The sequence below is a fragment of the Megalopta genalis genome, chromosome 12 (assembly GCF_051020955.1).
Source record: "Megalopta genalis isolate 19385.01 chromosome 12, iyMegGena1_principal, whole genome shotgun sequence".
Lineage (NCBI taxonomy): Eukaryota > Metazoa > Arthropoda > Insecta > Hymenoptera > Halictidae > Megalopta > Megalopta genalis.
The window spans coordinates 6,206,039-6,225,828 of record NC_135024.1 but is presented as its reverse complement, the minus strand read 5'-3'; the positions used below and the strand labels follow the sequence as shown (position 1 = coordinate 6,225,828).

The 19,790-nt window shown below is 47.1% G+C and overlaps 1 protein-coding gene across 4 annotated transcripts in view; it reads left to right on the top strand.

Annotated features, from left to right (window-relative positions):
- Positions 1-19,790, top strand: part of fz2 (frizzled 2) — a 171,810-nt gene that overhangs the window by 103,895 nt on the left and 48,125 nt on the right. The window contains exon 1 of one of the 4 annotated variants that reach the window (XM_033464997.2): positions 8,361-9,100. The exons of the other annotated variants lie outside the window; for them this stretch is intronic. The gene's annotated coding sequence lies outside the window, so the exon portion shown is untranslated. Of the gene's footprint in view, positions 1-8,360; positions 9,101-19,790 lie in introns of those variants that run through there. 4 annotated transcript variants of the gene reach the window in all.

Here is a 19,790-nt window from a genome sequence, read left to right as displayed (position 1 = left end):
CAGGGTATCTTACCGGTAAATAAATAAATAAATAATAATAATAATTATAATAATAATAATGATAATAATAATAGCAAGAAGAAAAACGTCTACCAAACAGTGGTGTTCGAGACTCGCGAGCAAGAATACTGTTCAACGAAGGCTGAGAATCGTGTAATTGCGAGAAATCTTGGAATCCCAGGATATTCGACAGGGAGGTTCGAAACGGCCGTCATTCGCACGACGACGAATCATAATGGCAGGAAGGAGGTCGGCTTGCGTGGGAGTCTGATTAGAAGCCGCGATTCGGTGGCTCGCGGGATCGGTGAACCCCGACGAACGCCTCCGTGGAAACGAGCGTGTAATTCGCGACGATCGATCCCGGGCTGCTTGCCCGTAAGCTAATTTCACGTCGAATAAAAGCGCCTAATGCCACCGAAGGGAAAATCCGTTTAGCTCCACGGGCCCGACGTTCGGGCTTCTCAAGATAAATTGGTTTCGGGGGATTTCTAAAGCAGGTCCTACGGCGCAGGAAGCTCGAGGGTGCCAGCCAGATCCTTTGTAACCGGTGGCCCTCCCTCGAGAATGTCCTCGTGACGGCGGAGACAGTCTCTGGATGCCGTAGTGAATGTCAAACCGTGACCCAACAATGGCTACGGAAGACACTGCCGGAGGTTCCGGCTGGGGTGCGGGGCCTTTAACTTCTTCCAGGCCGGTGACAAAAACCGATATTTCCGACCTGCTGCCCGGTGGACACCGGTTTTCTGAGGACTTCATCCCGATAGAGCGACGCTCTGTCACGCGTTTCGAAAAGACACGGGAAAATATTGTGTACACCGAACCCCCTTCCGCTTCAGGATCCCGCCTTTTGCGAACCGGTGCGCCGTGGTTTCGCTCTAAAAGTATCTCCAGACGAATCTTTCTACGCTTTGTGTTCGGTACTTATCGGTTTCACCGCTATCTTCTACTCTCTCCGGGTTTGGGTCCACTGCCATTTCTGTGCACTAATTTTCTTGTTTGTTCAAGATGCGATAGTATAAGAAATGGATAAATCATGTAAATTTTGTGGAAGCATGTTCAACAATTCTAAGACAAAGTGTCTAATGAATAGGTTGACGAAGATTAACTCCTTACATCACGATATTTTTTCACAACTACTTCGATTAGCGCTTCTTCATCCTTAACAATTGCAATAGTTATAAATTTTTTGCAATAGTTATAAACGTTGAAATAACGATGACGAAAGAACAGAATTTACAAATAATTTCCAATAATTTACATCGAATTGTCTCGGAATAAAAATTGACGGTGCAACAAAGATGGAGGAAAAATTAAGTTTTCCTCCATCGAATGGTAACATCGATTGGAGACAAGTCGGCAAAGCAGCAATTGCTCGGAACAGTGGCTGGGGTTAAACAAGGGCGGCGAACTTGCCGTCGCGGATGTCGAAGTTGCAGGAAAATTTGGTTGGCCATCAACTTCTCTTTTTACAGGGTCGCGTCCGGGCGGTTCGTTTGCGTAACTTCTTGGGCTTCTGCCGGCACCGAGGACGAAAAGTATCGCCATAAAGGCGTTATTATGGAAACTTTCGCTTTGACGCCTACCCTCGGTCCGGTCCCGCCAACCCCGCGACCCCCGTTCGGTTCGATGAGAAAGAACGTAATTGAATCCTTGGAACGACTGCGAGCCACAATGAACTCCGCGGGGAAAATCCGCCGGTAGACGCGATATCGCCGGGAATCGATGTGAAACGAAGAAAAGTTCGAATTTTCCACGGGGATCGGTCTCTCCGCCTAACTTCCTTCAGTCTCTCTCTCTCTCTCTCTCTCTCTCTCTCTCTCTCTCTCTCTCTCTTGAATTATTCGTCGCGCGGAAAGCAAGAGCTGCTCCGAATCCGTGGTCCGCGGAGCATTCGGCCGAAGGAAAAAATCGCTTTTTAGCGGTCGGTAAGTCCATTCGTGCCAGTGACTCTTAAAATTTAAGTTCGACGGCGGATTCCGAGCGGCCATTGTTGCCGGAACAACGGCGAAATTCTTCGGCTTCGCCCCAAACCCCCTTCGAGCCGGCTGCTCGGTCTCGAGCGCGCGAGAACTTGCCGCCATTGTGCGGAATCTTTCCCCCGTTAATTAATATCGCTCTCGATAAATCGTATCGAGGACGCCGCGAAGACGGAACCGCATAGTTTTCCGAAATCCAGGGCTCCGCAATAATAGTCTGGAGTTAATGAACCCTGCTAGGCTTAACCTCCTGAGGGAACTTCGTGGGATCGCGCTGGAAGAGACTGTTTATTGCACTGTGCAATGGGCTCATTTATCGCGCGAACGCTTCACTAATACTTCAACGCTTTCTTCTAATAAATGTAACACTTTGTTACATTTTCCGTAAAATACCAATGTCTTATCTTTAAAACGCTTTATATGACGAAATGGTTTTATAGACTCTGACGTCACAAAATACTTTGCTCGTCGCAGCTATCAGTGTTCGATCGTCGCAGCTATCGTGCTCCATTTCTCATCAACTTTGTTGATTATTCAAAGCAAAGGATTAGGTAAAATTAACCGGCCTTTCCTGTTTGTTTCGCCAGTTAAATCAACCGGCGCAAAATTAACGACGGATCGATACGCGCCACGGAACGTGCAAGAATAGCATTTACTTCCTTATGCACAATGCAACGAACAAAAATAGGATAGTCGAGTCGGCTACTGCGGGGTGTTTAATCTATTTTATTCGCAAATAAACAAAGCGAAAGAATAAAAACATCTAACGTCTTACTCGACAAACGTAAAGTTACTTGTGTTCGAAGACAAACGAAGGGCGCGGTAATTGGTCAGCCCACAACCCGGCCTTCATTAAAACCAAGTAAATTACCCGATATCATCAATTTCGCGGCGGACTCGATTCCCGGGCAATACCCTCGTCCTTCGTCCCCGACTCCGAGCGTATTCCCGTCGATGGATTATAATGGACCACCTTGTGCGTACACGGAATTACAGTCATCGTCATTGTCGCGGTCCTTACGTTGGGGTGACGCGAGATCGTAATCAGAACCAATCCTCCGTCGTTCGTCATTCCTATGCACCGCTACTGCCTGGCTGACTGGCTGGCTGCCTCTCTTCGGGGTAGAAAAGAGCCACCCTCCGCTTTCCCGGCTATTGCGGGAGCGCCGAGGGAAAGTGTCCGTGGCCCCAAGGGCTCGAACCTCCCTTCGTGCGAGGAGACGCCGAGGACACCGGGGTTTACTAGGGGGGACAGCCGAGGCTCGTCGAGAATACCGGATAGACGAGAGTTTTCGTGATATTATTCGACGTTTTTATTTCACAGAATGGCTCGTTTCTGCCCTGCCGCTGTGCTCGTTCGCTTTGAATATTTTTTTCTTCCCGTTCGCTTCGGAACCGTTCGCTCGCCTTCGCCAATACTATTCGCGCGCCGCGATCGCGGAATTTCTATACTCGTTCGTCCGCGGGAAAATTAGAAGCACCGAGTTGCCGTGCAGCAAATAACGATTTTCCGATCTTGTCGTGCTTAGACCGGCCGCCTTTGATTTATGTATGTCTATCACAGCGACGCGTCGTTTCTTCAAGATGTAAATATTGTTCGAGCAGTTAAACACTGGTCCGGTGTTTATCGTGTGTCACGTTCCGACTTCCGTGCTCGTTCGATCCGATAAAAGTGGTGCGATGCAACGAGGCGATTTCGTACAATATTTTCACGCGAATTTAAAATAAAACACGGTGCTGCGAAAACTGAGCGCGCTAATCTTGCAGTCGATCTCTCGAAGGAACGATAAGCGAGCCGACTTAAATGCAGTCACATTTTGTTGATCGCGCGGGAACGCGAGGCGTGATCGCTTTCCATTTTGCTGTCGAAATTTTGTAATTAGACATTCGCGTCGCCCGATGGACGGTGAAAGTTGATAAATGTTGCTGGACGACGGGGTGGTATCCACGGTGGCTGGTTATGGTAATAAAGCTGTCAAGAATTACAAGTCGCCCTGTGGAATGATGAATCCCTCGAGAGTAGGACAAACGTTTCTTTATCTTTTGTACGTCGTTCGAAAGTTTTATCCAAACAGAAATGACTGGCCGGCCGTGTTTGAGGTGAGTCACCCATGAACACCGGCGAAAACAGTTACAGCAACCTTTTGTCGCAAACTTCGTACTTTATTGAAAGGCCCCGCCATCTTTTACAGTAAATACTTACCCGCCGTTTGATGCAATTCAAAGACTCGGCCCGGGGAGCAACCGAATGGCCCCATTTTTATTGTCCACGGGCGCAGTGGTCTATAAAACCGCGTATACCTTCTGAATCAGTGGTTCGTTCGTGTCTCATTCGACATGCGAACGATATTTTGCGAAAGTAGCGCGATTTTCAGGAAGGAAAACAACGGAATACAACCGATAAAAACTTCGACAATACGCGATAACGTGGACGCTATTGCTTTTCGTGTTCCGTTTAGAGTGTACCGAAGATTTTTTCGTGAGATATACGCAGCGATTTAGTGAAAGGCACTCGTCAAAACAAACAGAAAACGCCCGACGATAGATCCGCAAAGTAATCCTCGCGATAAGGCGAAACAAAGCTGGATGTTTACTCCGAGTTTTGACTTTTACTCTCAATATCCCACTTTATACATCATAAATCACCGAAATCACTGATCCCTGATAAAACAGCCTCGCCATCGATCGCCGCCCGCGCCTGCCCCAAGACCACCCACAAGAGCACCGAAATCTTCGGCATCGGGTACGCTATGTTAATTACATGTAAATCGCGTTATTTATAAGGATAAATATTTAAAAACTTGTATCAAATGCGATGTGTTCGGTTAAGCTTCAGGAATATTAACATCGACGATTAACGGTTTAGCATTTGGTGAAAAATTGTTCAAAGACTACAGTAATCCCGCACATTATCCATCGAATTATTTAGTTTAGTATAATGTAAGAAATCCATTCGAAATCCTTGTTTAAAAGAAAATATCATAATCGAGCAGTAGCTCGAGTAGTACTATGTTTTACAGTAATAAAACACAGTTCAGTCACTGAAAAGTCTATTAATAGATTTCCGGTAAATAAAGTGTACGAAGAAGTACTTTAACCCTAGAAAGATAACCATATGACAACGTACGTAAAAGATAACCATACGCTTCAGAGGCGCATGCTTTTCTAAGGCGTCAATTTTATACTAACAATGGATATTTATTTAAGTTAATCTAGTCATTTTAAAGGTTTGGCATTATTGTAAAAATAAAATGCATTTATATTATATTTTTTTATATTTTAAGTAATTTTAAACTTAAATCACTAGACCTCTATGAAAACGGTGCAGTCAGTTGTTTATTTCGCAGTCGCCTCTGCGACGTAGGTTATCTTTCTCGGGTTAAGAAGAAATAATAAAAAAATATTATAATAAAAGAAATAGAAAGAATAACAAAAATGGCGAAACCTCTACATAAATTCAGTTTCGTCGCTCTTACTACACACGTCGGTCACCCTTAGCGCTCGGCGGATATCGCGTCAATAATAACGGTCGCCATTGATCAGTTTCACGCAGAGAAACAGGATCAATCGTGGCACGATGACCGTAAGGAAACGGATTCCAAAGTTCGCTACTTTCCGATCGAGAGTCAAGGTGGTCTAACCCCGTCGAGCCAGCCGGCGCATCCGATCGCCGGGTCAAGAGGGGGAGGCCCGGGGACTTAACAAAGCACAGTTTCGTTCCGGCTGTTCGTTTTTCTCGGCCGCGATCCCGTGGCGCATTGAAAACACGAGTGGTCGGCCGGCCGGATGAATTCTCGCTGACGATCACGACGCGCTCGTATCTCAAATCGCGATAAAGGGTTACAGGTCCGGGGAGCCGGGCGACTCGAGCGGACTGGACGCGACGGTAACGAGGAACGGGCGATTAGCATTTTATTGGCGCCGCGTCTTGCAATAGCTTTGGGCAGAGAAATAAAGGAGGAATAGGAGGGTGAGGGGGGAGGGAGGGGCGGGAGGGAGGGAGGACGTTAAACTTCATCGTCCATCGGACACGCCTTGTCGCTGCAGGTGTGCTCCGCGCCGACGTTATTTATTGCACGGGCGCTCACCGGGCCGCGTCCTGTTCTCGCAAGGGGGTGTTTCGTTATTTATACGTCGGCGCTGATTTTTGCGCGGGCCGGCACGTCGCCCGAAATGGCACCGGGTCCTCTCATCATCGACGAACCACGCACGGAGGACGCGCGACGTCTCGAGACCGTCTCGCTCCGTTTCCTCTCGGTGCTCCGATCATGGCTTCTGTGCCATTCTCGAAAGCAACGCCGCAAACCATGGTGTTCCGTGCGCGCATCTAGGTTGGATCTAATTGACAACTTATGGTCAATTGGTACTATTAATAACACGGCCAGTATTTATTCTTTCCGATGCTAGGCGGTTCAATAACCTAGACCGTTCTGCTGCCATCTCCTTCGTGTACGCATGACAGGGTTCGGTGGCTTCGCAAGATGCGTTGTAAGCAACAATCGCGGCTGACGTGGAAATTTTCGTCGCGAATCCTTGGCGCGCTGTGTGCGCGCGTTTGGACCAACGTCGAAATAGATTGGGCCCAATTGACGACTAACGGACGATCGATGCAGTTAACGCTGGATTTACGAAACCCGTCGAAATGACGGCTCATTAATTTTGTAATTTACGATTGTTCATATTGTAAAGATACATATATGAGTTGTTTATTCAATTTATACGTTACTTGCGGCAAATGTTACAATAACACTCTTCGAAAATCAGAATACAGTAATGTCTCCCTTACTGACGCTCCGGTTGTGTACAGAAATGGACAATTTGGGAAGAGGAGATACGATTATTCGAACCTTGCGATTCGTTTTTATAGTTGTTGACAATCGATGACCATAAAAAACAAGCAACAAGACTCGAACAATCGTATCTTCTCTTCCAAAATTGTCCATTTTTGTGGACAATCTGAGCGTCAATTAGAGAGACATTACTATAAATATATAAATATATTAGGGGGACCGGAAAGTAATGTCGTTTCTGCGCATATTTATCTGTTTAAATTCAATGTAAACAAACGACATAACTTTCCGGTCCCCCTAATATATTGTTACTTCTATAAACTAATATAAAACAGCTGTTTGTCGTGTTCCGTAAATCTGGCATTAACAACGCAGCAAGTATTTTTCTTTTTCAAGATTTTCTTATCAATAATCTAGATGCCGAGGTTACTGCCTGTTCCGTCGTCTAATAGACGCGTTTCACACATCGATCACGGGTCGCAGAAAAACTTTCGCTCGAACAAGTATTTGCAGCGTCTAACCGCGAAGACTGATTTCGACTCGCGCCACCATATAAATAACATACAACAAAGAGTTTCCGATGTTGGACGATTCGAGGACATCTCGCAAAGCGAGGACGTAGCGTCGCCGGGGCCGATCGGGTGGATCCTCTCGAATTTTATTAAACGTACGACCGGGTGAAACCCAAGTCAGGAATCGTGGTTCGGGTCGGCCGGTGTCCAGGATGGGTCGCTAGATACCCGATCCTGATAGGAGGTAGGCCTCTCGGAACCGGTCGTGACTGTACCTACACGAGACATCGTTAATGCCACCGTGGAACGAGCGGTCGAACGAAAATCCACGGGAAGGGTGCCTACTCTCCCTAGCAGGCTTCTGGGTCCGCACGATTTCTTCGTCTGCGAGCGCAGCGCGCCAGCAACAACAACACGGCAAGGACGCACGGGAGGGAGAGAAAGAGAGCGAGCGGGTGAGCGAGACCGAACGGGGGAAAAAAGAGGAATAAGGCGGTCACGGAACGAGGCGAAACCTCTAGGACGATAATTAGCGATCGGTGGTCCCGAGGAAGACTCGAGCCATCTCGTTATCCACGCCACGGCGCCCAGCGTGACGTCATCGCGCGTGTACAGGCTGCTGCTCCCGCGCCGCACCGCTCCGCTCCGCGCGACGCTGGAGAGGGCCGAGGCAGGCTGAGGTGGTGCGCGTCGCGTGCACACACGCGCGCCTCTAAACAGGTGTGCATGTTGGGACCGGAGCGAGCAGCTTCGGTGGGAGCGGGGGGCCCCGAAGAAAGGAAAAAGAGACCGAGCCGAGTAAAAGAGAAAGGGAGAGATACGCATCGAGTCTGACTCTCGCGCGGCCCTGCGGAGAGGGTACGCGAGAGGATCCTACGCTATGCCTCTCCTCGTACTCGTACGCTATACCCTGAAGACCGACCGACCGACCGATCGGTGGCAGCGGCGCGGCGGGAGGGGGAACGGCGGAGGGCAGAAGAGAGGGGGGCGAAGTCGGTCCCGAAGTCTGCCGAACGTGTCCGAGCCGTGGTTCCCCCATCCGGTCTCCGTACGGTCGCGGTCGGATCACGGCGTTCGCGTTGCGTTCACGTCAGTGCGTAGTCGACCGGCGTTGGGGGTAGTTCGTGGCTCGGTTGCGCGACCCGCACGTGTATATCGAGGATCGTCGAAGCGCGATATATCTCTCAGTGGGTGAGGGGGACGCGGTGCGAGGCCTTCTGGTCGGTAGCGGGAGCAGCGTGCGCACCGAAGGAAAATATTTGGAGAAACGTGTCCGGTTGTGTCTGTCTGTCTGTCTCTACTGTGCGTCGGGAGCGGATAGCAGAGGGAAGAAGAGAGAGAGAGAGAGAGCGGGAGGGCAGATAAAGAGGGAAAGCAAAAGGGAGAGAGAAAGAGAGAGATCGCGTTCTCTCTGTGATCCGCTGGCGTGTGCAAGCATTCGACTCCTGGCCGTGACTCACGTTCGCCGTGCGTACGTTTTACGGAGCCGATTTAGCGGCGGGACCCGGACGGTGTATAAAACACGAATTCGACGAGCCCGAGCTGTCTGCTCCGGAACGGAGAGAAATTGGAGGGAGACAAAGCGTGCCGGAGCGCGGAGGCTCGAAAAGGAGCACCTACCGGTCGTCCAGGATCCGAGGCTCCTCGCTCTCTCTAAGCCTGTTCACAGGACAACGACGACGACAACGGTGTTTCGTTCCGATTTTCTTCTCATCGAGCCGATAATGGATTAATTTTCGCCGGGGAGCTTACCCCGGCGCGGCGGTCTGATCGCAACCCGGAGCGCGCACAGCAACGCGGCAGCACTCTGCGATAAATCAAGGTGAGATCCGGCTTTGTTTTCGAGAAGGGTGTACCGATAGCCGGCCTACCATTGACCAGCCTCCACCTCCTCCTCCTTCTCCTGTTACTCCTACTCTTCCTCTTCCTCGCCGAACCGTTCGTTCCTCCGCGTTCTCCTCTCCTTCCATCCTCGTCGGTCCGCGGGCCCAGCCGCCCGCGATTATCTCCGTCCCTCTACGACACGGAACGCTGCAAACGAGCATCCACGAGAGCATGCAGCATATATTTTGCGGCCTCTCGCTTCCTTCCCTTTCCATCCTTTTGCTCTTTCGCTTCTCGTCCTCCTCATCCTCCTCTTCTCTCGCGTCTCTCTCCCGCTCGATCTATCCTCTCTCTAACCCCCGACCACTCCGAGAGCCGACTCTCGTGCATAGGGACCAACGAGAAACACATGCACGCGAAGGCTCGAGCCACCCCGCTGACGCCGCGCGCACACGCTCTCTTTCCTCTTCTCTCCTCTCCTCTCCGTTCCTTTCCTTGCCTTTCGTATCGTTCCTTTACTTTGGCTTTGGCTCCACGTTGCTTCGTCCGCATTCTGAATGCATTCTGAATGCCGAACGACGGACCGAGCGTCTTCCAATTCCCCTCCCAGGCGGACCGTGGCCCGCCGAATGCTCTCTCTCTCTCTCTCTCTCTCTCTCTCTCTCTCTCTCTCTCTCCTCTTCCCTTTCTTGGGCCAGCTATACGCGTCCACTCCGATTCTAAGCGCGTCTACTTGCCGCATAGAATCTAGATTCTCGGGCCTCGGAGAATCGGTAGCGCGATCGCGGTGAAATTCGTCGGGTCGTGGGAGGAACTCGACGGCAGCGCCGAAACGCCGCTGAAAGGGGGAGTGACTCCAATTAACCCCTGTGTCAATCCGGTACTCCGTGCTTGTGTTCAACGTGTGCCGAGAGCCAGCGAGCTTGCACCTGAATCGTACGAGATCTTAGAAGCGCGCGCGCGCGTAATTATCTTAAAGAGACCGGAAAAACTATAAGCGAACATTTATCGAACCTGTTACCGTTTAATCTTGTTTTTGACTCGACGGATTCTGATAGCATAATTTGACCTCATTATGTCGTTGATAACTCAGGCGCGATACAAGCAGCTGCATTCGGTTTATCTTTCGCGTTCGCCAATTTTGCAAAACACGATCGTACAGAGTAATACAGAACATATTTTTATGAATTTCTAAATCGCTAAAATTCTTTAATAAGGCGAGAAAGATTCATCCGCTTCTTTAACATCGAATCAACCCTAAAAGTATAGCTAATAATACATATAAAACTGTACATTATAAAACTATTATATAGCTATTATAATATATTATATAATATAATATATATTATTATAGTATATTATATAAACTATTATATAGCTATTATAATATATTATATAATATAATATGTATTATTATAGTATATTATATAAACTATTATAAAACTATAACGTCGGCAAGACGGAATTCATTTAGACTTTCCACAATCTTTATTGCAATGTATGCTTCGATTAAGGAGTTTATTCAATCAATTAACTAGCGTTAAATAGTTGCAACAAATTCAGATTTTGTACAAAGATCCGCAGTTCTCTTAACGCTGAATCTACTTTATAACGACAAGAAGCATTTATCTCGACACCATTTTACAAACAAGAAAAATATAGCCATTCATAATAAGCGGCTCGGTAGATTAAGCGTTAATACGATTCCATTTCGAAATCGGCAATTTTCCCTTCGACGACGCGCGCCGTTTTACTTATACATAATTGAGTAACGACGTCTGCCATGTGTTGGCGGAATGTAATCGACGAGGTGTTCGATCGCAGTCGAGGCTCTGCGCAACTCTCGAGATTCTCCGGCGATGCGATGTGCGCTCAACGAGGCGGATTATTGCAGATGAACAAAACATATTATAATATCTCAAGGCTGTGAATCCGACCTTGTTCCAGCTACGTGTACGCACACGATTGGTATCGCGCGCGTTTGTTTGCAGCCTGCCACCACGCCGCGCTGTCTTGGCTCGTCGAGCGTACCGCGGCAGATTTTCGAACGATTAAGTAATTGGACGTCGGGATATTGTCAATGAGTGTTTAGCGTTACACCGATCTCACACCAGATTACTCGGTCGCGTGAGAAAATCGCTAATGCAATATCTTTCAGTAACACCGTTCACGGGTCTCCTTATCTAACTCCCGGCTATTAGTTTGCTATTCAGACGATGCAGATATGTGTGAACCACGTCCCCGGGAATCCTTTCTTTTTTCCGTGGGCCTTCCGGTCGCGGGGAAGCGTTTCTTTTTAATTACGATCTCTCGAACGAATCAATTTCGAGTGTACGATCGAAAACGCTGTTCAATTATTTCTTGAATATAGCGCGCCGTCGATCTTGTTTAACGATCGGGACACGCAATTATCGCACTGTATATTGCCGTAATTACGGATTGTAATTGCGTTGTTGCCACAGTCAGACTTTTACATCCTATAAGAAACAATCGCCGGAGCGGCACCAACACCGCGACCGTCGATTTTTCCGTTTCAATGGGAGAATCCGTGGAACATTCGCCGATCGCGGTTCCACGAACGGCGCGAGACATTGGTCTGAACACGGGACGACTGCGAAACGGGACTCGTAATTCAACCGACGACTATAATAAAATTTTACGCGACGATGCTGCTCGCTGTTTATCCGTTATATTTAGAAGAACGGACTCAAGTATCAAGTACAGGCCGCGTTTTACAATTTCTTCACGGCGATCTGATATCGGCGGGGTCAGACGACTGCCGGTATTAATAAACCGGTGCGCCGATAATCGAGACGCAATTAGCGCGCGGGGAAAAGCGAGCGAGAAAAATAAAAAAAAAAGATCGATTCTTTTGTTGGCGCCTGTGCGGGACGGCTGCTTTCACGATATTTTTCGGTCTAACGACTTTCCCCATTTTTCTCGGTCAACGTTTACACGGTCCGTTTCACGACTGACGACGTAAAAATAACGAAAAAAAAAGGAGAAGAACGCCACGGAGAAAAGAGACGACGGCGGCCGTTCGTTTGTTGCAACAATGACCCAGCTCCGAATTTACCGAGGAAAAGAACGGTCTTTGTGTAAATTCGTGTCTCCCCGGGCGCAATGTTTCCTTCTCTTATTCCGATTCAACATCTCGCACCAATTAGGTATGCATTCATGCATTAGGCGTTGTAGTAGATTTCCTTGGGAATTTGTAATTCAAAACGTTTCTGCTCCAGAAGATCGTGTTTAGACTGCGGGCCTTTACGCGTGTATAACATGAGTAGGCAGGTGACGTGCAGAACAGTCGAAGCGTTAATAGAATATGAAAAAGGTAGTGTGTCATGTTCGATTTATTAAAACCGATATCGAATTCATGTTTCTCGTTAGTGGATTGCTGATTTTATGTATTTCTGATAAAATTAACTGCGATACAAAACTGTAAACAGATTAGAAGAATGTTTCTATATTATTTACAGCTTATTAGAATTGTTGAAGAAGGAGAGACATCGTCGTCTGATTTACGTTTCTTACAATTAACTCGGACGATTTTTATTTCGCATACAAATTCACTGTCTAATTATAAGTACAGTAATGTCTCCCTAACTGACGCTCAGATTGTGCACAAAAATGGTCTATTTGGGAAGAGGAGATACGATTATTCGAGCCTTGTAGCTCGTCCCATTTCTGTGGACAATTCGAGCGTCAATTAGAGAGACATTGCTGTAATCTACGAATCTTCATGCATTTACGGCGTGGACAGACTTCCAAAAAGACAATAGCCAATATACAATAAAAATTAGCGTTCTTTCCTCTCGTTTTACTTTCTGTAAAATTAAGCACGTGTAACCAACAAAGAACATTTTCATTTGCAATCACAAGTTACGTCTCGTCGCGACAATTGGAGATTTTCGATTCCACCGTAAAAAGCTTAACGTAATATCAAAATCGACGAGCGGCCTTTTTAGAATTCAACAACGAAGTTCGGCTCCGAGTTTTAATGCACTCTTTTATTTAATTTCGACGTCGAATGGGAGGCTGATGGAACCGAGAGTTAAACGAGTTTCCCTTCGATCCGAGTTCCCGTTGTCGCGCAAAAATCTATTTGCATGAATATCTGTAATCTGGTTATGACGTGGCGCGCGGCAAACGAGGGAAATTGCGAAACAAACTGCTGCTCTCCTATCGTTGATGCCCGAGAACAATCGGCATGTTCAACGAGACTTGTCAAGTCCGCTCGCCGATGACATCTGCGCGGGTCTCGTAATTGCGTACCTGCTATTCATACACGATGAGCTCCGTTTCGAATAAGGACTTCGATCAAGGCCGCCTCTCTTCTCCTCGGCGTCTACGGGGTCCCGAGATCGCGTACGTTTATGCAAATAAACACGGGGACATTGTATCACATAACAACGAGAGAGAGAGACCCGACGCACCGGGGATCCGCTCCTCGCGTTTATCCAAGATCTCGCCGCGAGATTGATTCGGCATTTGTCCCGCGACTTTACGAGCTTTTATGCCGGATCGACGATTTCAGCAATTCTTCCGAGAGCCGTTCGCAGAGTGGCTCGTTTGCATAATATATTCGTTTAGCGGAAATTAACGATGCCGTGACTATGATCGCTCGATACCCTCGAACGGACGTTCAAGCATCGGGACGCTGGAAATGTTTGCTTCTTGCTGAAATTTGCATAACGCTCTGCGCTAATGAATAGAGAATGTTTTTAAAAGTGTTCCGCGAACCGTGTAATGGAGTTTATTCACGCTGATTCGGAGATTGTTTGATGTATCGACGTAGATCGAGCGATTGTAAATGCTGTTTATTGGAGGCTGTGTGAGAACGATTCTTTCGAGTTTGTTTTTCGGGATCTTTTTTTTCTCTTAAGAATCCAGAGATTTATATCGGCCGCGACGGGTGAGTTTTGTATATTTCTCGAGGCCTTCGCGTATTTTCGAACGCTTTTTTTGGTTGCAGCCCTTCCCACCGATTCCCGAACACACGTTCCGAGCTTCATAATCTCACGACATTGTATTACGACTGATTTGTACACAGCCTAATCTGGCTATCTACATAGTTATCTGCTGGTACTATTCGAAAGATACGTTCTGCCCAATGGTTCGAGCCCGCGTACTATCTTCTATTTATTATTTGAAACACATTTTTCCCTCGTCTCTGTACACAGTTTTAATCTTCCCTATCTGCTGTTTATTATTCGAAACGATGGTTTACCCTGTCTTGTACATAAACTAATCTGGGCATATTATCTATTTATCGTTCGAGTGGTTTGCTTCGATGATCGACTACCTCGTTGCTCGTTTGTAAATCATTTTGTCACTGGAATATCATTCGAAAGATAGATCTCGAAAACACCGGCCGAGAAGTTCTCGTCGTTTATCTAATCTTCCTGTAGAAATAAATTCTTGTACTTCTGTCAGAGAAAATCTATAACGTCGGAGAGGCAATAATTAATTCGTGCAGACCGCCGTCCACCTGACCATTATCAACCGTGCAACAGTTATTAAGTTAACTCGAGCTATAAATGCAACGACCCCGTTATTGCTTCAGTTACGAATAGCTGCTTCTCTACTAGCCATTCTCACGGAGATAACTTCGTGACGGCACGAGAGCTCCCTGGTTTTTAAACTATGAACGAAATGGAGGCGTGTGAAAAATTCGCCGGATTTTCCGGGCGCGAAAGAAAAATGTCTCGAGGAGACAGGGCCGTTGCGAGACAGGAAGAATTCGCAGTCAAGAATGAGGTAGTCACGCAAAGCGTATTCATCTCCGCCCGTATGTATCCACCCTCGGCGGGAAACGTCCAAAAAGATCGCGAGGAGTCCCGTGCCGGGTCTCGACATCACCCACCTGGGCGACGATATATCACGCGAAAGGAGCGGCGGGATCGACTTCTTATTGGCTTGGCAACGGGGACCGTGGCTCGAGCAACATGACTAATTATTGCTGTCCCGGTTCGGTGCCGTCTAGTTTACCTTTGCCAGTGGCGCACGCTTTCCCGCTCGTAATTTCTCACGCAAACAACCGCGCGAGAAACCGGCCGGTTCTCGCGCGATTCTCGCTCCTTTTTCGCGACTTGCCCGATATATCGAACGCGAATGCCGGAGCGCGGACACGTCGATGATGATAATCGATAATCGACCCGGTTGCAACAGAACGCTTCGAACTACCATACAGGATCGGTACAACGTTCTACGAGATGGCCGAACAGAATTCAAAGTCTGAAATTACTTTTACTCTCTGTTTCATTTCTATCGGTAATCACTTTATTTTGTTAGTCTGTTAGCTCTTCTTTGTATTTTCTCTAATAGAACATCATTTCTGTTCCTTGCGCGTCTTCATTCAGCTCCATCCCGAAATTTTGAGCGCAGAAGAATCGAATTTTGTTTCGATACAGAAGAATATTAATAATATTCGCGTTTTATTGTCCCCTGTAGGATCGAACATTGTGCGTCATCGTGATAAGTTTCGTTAATATTTTCGTTAGGAACAAGCTTGAGCAAATGAAACTGATTTTAACGTAATGTTTAATGTTTCTAGAAATAGTATAATGTACTGTTTTAGGTAAATATTATGATAAATATTTAGCATGAAAAATTATATTTCTACAGATAGCTCTTGAGTACTGCATACAACACATAAAACCCAAATTAAAGTAACAAATACTCCGCCAATGGCAAATGATCGATGCTTTCTCCTCTGAATCAGCGAACCATGAGTTCAATCACTAATATTTATTACAAGACTTTAGATCTCGCACTTCAAATTTCTGAATTGCGAAAACAAGCTTTAATCTCGATTACGAAGGGGCAGAGATTCACGCGCGAGGCGTCGTACGTCGATCAGGCGACTAGAAGAGCCGCGATAAGAGACAACAGTAAATTCTCCAACTAGAAAAGTCCCGCAAGAATCCAGGGAATTCGTCTGGGCGTGATGATCTCTGTGGGTCGTTGCGCGTCGTTTCTCGTTGCGACGAGCAGCCCGTTACAATCTTCGGTTCTTCGAAACGTTATCGCAGACGTTCGAATATCTGATAGCGGATTCCGTGGCGGAGCGCAGCGATTTATCGTCCGGCGCGTTTCCGTTCGAACGACCAGCGGGTATAAATATCGGCTCCCGACGGTTACTCGCGGGGCGGCGAAGAAAAAGTCTATACGGCCGCAAATATCGCAGTCGCGCGCGGCCTGGTGCAAATTTAACGAGAGCGTCGCGTCGGGACACAGGGCAGGAAGGAAGCCGCAACGATAGTCGTAAAAAGGTCTGGAGATAAACGACGCTCGGATTCTCTTCGTGCGCTCTCTCTCTCTCTCTCTCTCTCTCTCTCTCTCGGTCTCCCTCTCGCCCATACTCCTCTCTCGCTGTGTGTCTCTATGCGTCTCCGTCTCCCTTTTTCGTCGTTTTCTTCTGTTTCCTCCTCGGTGGCCGGATTAGAACGAGCGACGAAGCGGACACGCTGGCTGCTGCAGCTTTCCGGTTTTTATTCAATTACGCTGGACGATGCGTTTGGGTCCATTGAAGCGCGCCTGTCGCGGACATACGTGTTAAGTAATTGATTTTTTTGTTCGTAATGACGCCGCCGGGTAATGGAGTGATTAATTTACGACGTGCTGTTACGTCCCGGACAAATTGAACCGCACTGCTATTCGGACAAAACGATTTCAATAATGCTGTCAGGCTTGACGTCTTCAACGATCAATCTTCGGAGGATGTGAAATTATTAGGAACGTTTTCAATGCTTGCACAAACTTTCGTTTTATCCCGCGTTTTCCTACATATGCGTTAATTTCTCGGTAAACACTCTAAATGTCAATCTGAATAAAGCGACGTTACACGTATGGGTACCCTTAATAAATTGAATCGACCGAGATGTGTATGAAACTGTACCCTCGATAGGCGTGTGATGATTAGCGCTTTCGCTGATTTTATAACAGCCATGACTGGTTTCGTTCAAATGCGTATCCATTTCTTGTTACATGTTTCCGAACGTACACCTTTCGAATCAACGTCGATCTTCTTTCACAACCTCGCAGAAACGTCTAGTTAAAATAGTTGCTAGAAAACTAAACTGTAGATGAAATCCAAGTTTCGCCAAATCCATAAGAACATTCTTGGTTCAAGGCTTGAGTTCCCGTGAACTCACATTTGCTCGTTTATTTCTGCCGATTTATTCGCAGGTCGTCGAGCAGAAATTGATGAAAAAGTGACGTTCGGTATTCGCAGAATCGCGAGTGCAGAAAAACCGCGGGTCTAACCGCGAGCAATAAAAATTGCCCGAAAAACAATTGCTGCGCCGTAACATGCGTGTACAACAGTGGCGAGCGACGAGCGAAATCACGATCGAAATGCATTTATTAGAACAGGATCGGGCAAAATCTCGGGAGACCGAGGCCCCGGAGACGCGCGACGGTCAGCCGGGGATTAAGTTCTCAGTTCAAGAAACATCAGACTCGTCTTTTTTATCTCTCTTCTTTGGTAGCATTCGTTACGAAGCAGACCGCGAGGTAGGTTCCGTATTGAGGATCTTCTGAATCCGAGGATGTTTTAGCATCGATCGCGACACGATGTCGGGGAATTTTTTTCCGACCCACGGCAGAAGCCCAGCGAGCGAGATATCTCGGCAGCGTGCGCGATCCTCGTCGCGTAACCTGTTACTTTGATTGAACTTTCTAGTTTTTATTTGTAATTTCTTTTTTCTCCCCGGGCTCTCTCTCCCCTTCGCTTGTTCGCTGTCTCATTTTCCCCCTCGGGCCCCGCGGGCCTCTCCACGATGATCGGGCCCCGAGCGTTGTCGGAAGATCGGGGCACGCGGCGCTCGAATAGACGGCCGAGTCATTATCGACGTGGTTTCGCGCGTCGTCCCACTTGGGCCGAGCAAAAAAGCGCGTTCCACGCTTTAGTATCCGGTAAACCTACATCTGGAGGTGGCTCCCATTATGCGAACGGGTTCCCGGAGAATCCATGGCCTTTTTTGGTCCACCCTCGGCGACTCCCCGACCCGTGAAACCCCATGAAAGGCGAAGGTGAACGGTCGGGATCTCTCTTGTCTCCTCTCCTCTACCCCCCTCTCTCTCGCTTTCGCTCTCGCTCTATCTATCGTTCCCTCTCGTCTCTCCGAAGTCGGCGTGAAAAGACCGCTTAATGAAAGAAAGGAAAATGTTTGGAAAGGGCGCGAAACGGAAACGGAACGGCGCGTTTGAGGCCGTGACACGCTTTCAACTGACGGACAATGGTTACACCGGTGCCTTCGGCTCGATTGTTCTTGAAAAGTGTGCGCGCACCTTGCTCTCTCTCTCTCTCTCTCTCTCTCTCTCTCTCTCTCTCTTTCTCGAGATGCGTGACTCTAAGAAGAAGAAATGGGAAAGGAAAAGGGAAATAAAGAATGGGAAAGGGATGCGAGCCGAGGGATACGGGCAACGCGCGCGCATCATTATCATCTGAATCCTGGATCGCCCTCCATTCAATCTGGGGGCGCTTCGCCTCGTATCGATCGAGCCCCGGTGCTTATAAATTTATTCAACATCGATGGAGCTCTAATTGAAGACAATTTGACGGACACTTTTTATCCCTCAGTCGTCTCGCTGAGACGAGCCTTTCTCATCATCTCCGGATTCCCTTCATTATCTTCTCTGTATCGGCTTTTTAACGATTCTGGATATTGCGCATTATCGTCTGCGACGATGAATTCGTGGCCGCGCGTCTCCACCGTGGTGGCGTTCTACACGCAAGTTCTCCGCCGCAAAATCATTGGACGACGTTTTCGTAAGATTCTATCGGCTGCGTACTCTTGTGCTGCTAATATCGGCAACAATCTCTCGCTATTTATCCTCGTTTTTAACGTACGCCGTTTCTTCGTTGCTCCAAGGAATTCAGCAATTTTTGCTCCGTTGACTCTGTTATTTTCTTCGACAATCTTTAAATCTATCTTACCGAGAAACGTACAATTTTAAGGGAATGAAATTGCTCGTTAGAATTACCAGAATATTACTAATTATTTAAAAAATTGCGACCACAGAGATTTGCATAATTATAGACTGAAAGTAACTTTTAAAATTTAACAGAACAGCCTATTTTTGTATATTTCCATTGGGTTGTTCGGAAAGTACTTTCGTTCTTTCACGAGGAAGTGAAAGACGACTTTTTAATGTGTAGAGTAAATATTATTTAATAATGTATTATTCTACAATGTTTCGACGATCGTTCTAGCAGCTTTGAAATCTTATGCTCGTAGAAGTCCTGTTTTTAATTGGCAAAATACGGAACCAAGTGTTCTTTTCTTAACACTTGTACACAACAAAAGTTTTTTGAAAAACGAGATTATTTTCCGAACAACCCAATATATCGAAAATAATATAACATAGAAACATACAAACATAGTCCCTTTTCGTTCGAATATCAGCAACGATATAAAAGTTACTTCGTGTTTCTAATTATGCGCATCGCTTCATTTATTAGAGACACGCGTTGAAAGCGAAAACGTGAAAGTTGTGTGGACGCAAAAGCCGTGCTACGCACGACTCAAAGGGACAGAAACGAGGTAGAACAGAGGACACGAACGACCATAATCCCGAGTGAATTAAAAGAAACACTGTTCGCAGGTGTAACCGTTGAGCTTCGTTGCCGAGATAAAATTAAATGTACACACACGCGCCATTATCCTTGACGAGATTTATGC